The sequence below is a fragment of the Capricornis sumatraensis genome, chromosome 9, assembly GCF_032405125.1.
Source record: "Capricornis sumatraensis isolate serow.1 chromosome 9, serow.2, whole genome shotgun sequence".
NCBI lineage: Eukaryota > Metazoa > Chordata > Mammalia > Artiodactyla > Bovidae > Capricornis > Capricornis sumatraensis.
This window is the reverse complement of record NC_091077.1, coordinates 62,225,756-62,227,221: the sequence shown is the minus strand read 5'-3', so window position 1 is coordinate 62,227,221 and position 1,466 is coordinate 62,225,756.

The window sequence follows — 1,466 nt, the reverse complement described above, 5'->3', positions numbered from 1 at the left end:
CAACAGCAACAAGCAGACCAGAGGGTGCGTCCTGCCCACACGCAGGCCAGGAGCACTGCCACGTAATGGTGCCAGATGAGTGAACAGAGGATGTTTCTCAAACCGTGGTGAGTGTTTCTGTTGATTCAGGGCGAGAAACTTGAAGGGCTGGGGCCAGGATTCAATCCAAACGTTCAGGGTAGTGGTCAAAGCTTAGAGTTTGGGGTCTGCTGAGGATTTGCCGTGGCTGTGGGCAAGCTATTCTTTACTTCCCTAAGCCTCAGTTTCCACATCTGTAAAAACAAAATAACAGTGCTACCCGGAGAAGTAGATAGGCTTTGTGGAGTCTGAAGTTTATACCACTGGGAAGGGGGTTGGGATAGCAGTTACCAGTGGAGAGAGCCTCCTTAAGAAAAAGATCACAAAATTACAAATTCAAAATTGCATGTAGGACCTTGGAAAGGGTACCATGTAAGGGAGGAACCCAGACAAATATGTTTCAGATGCTACCAGTTGGCTGTACGATCACCTAAATAAAGCTCGTGGCACATGAGATAATTATGTAGAGAATGGTATGGCTTGAGCAAAGTGCTGTAATTTTGAGGGAGGAGGAAATTTTGGCCCATTCATCTGTCACTGAAGCAGAGATAATGACAGAGAATGGAACACAAGAGAAACCTCCAAAGCCTTCTTTAGCCGCACAGTTCTGTTTGACGGTCACGTGACTTTAGGCATCTCACTCCCTCGGGGTTGAGGAATCTCTGCCTCTCTGACCCTTTCTGAAAGAATCCTCCTCTCTCCCTGAATCCTCACAAAAGGTAAGAAGTAGTTAGAGGTGAGTAAGTGAGGTTCCTTTTTTTCCCAACTTAATAAAGGGGAGCTCCTAGAAGGATGCCTTACAGCAGATATGCAGCCAGTGGGAAGTGGGGCCCCTGCCCCTGTGGAGGTGGAGAAGGGTAGGCGTTCTCTTGGAGGTAGACATGGGTTATTGGCTAAAAAACTGGATGGATGTGTTGAGCTCTCATCCCTACTCTGTCACTTTTTTAATTATGTGACCTTAGGCAGGTCCTTTTAGTTCAGAGCCTGATTTCCTCACTATTTAATGTATAGGACTAAGTGAGAAAATATAGGGAAAGCGCTTAGAAGAGCATCTATCCTTTAGAGAAATGCTTAAAAATATTAGTCCTCAAAATGATCAGTATTATAGTTGCTGTTGCCACTACTGTTGTTAGGTAAGCAGGAATGACTCCCTTCCGAGACCCCTTTCCTCCCCTCCTTTCCTCCCCAGTCTGGGGATTGTTCGTCTTCCCTGGGTTTCTTCAGGCAGGAGGCACACCCTCCGGGGGAGGTGGGCGGGGCCTCTTTCCCACTTGGCCGGAGCCTGCAAAAAGGCGCAAGCCGCAGAGCTGGGGTTTTGCACCTGACTGGACACCTTCCTGCTCAGTGCTCCCCCTCCATCACCGGGAGCCCTCTCTTTCTGAACAGCC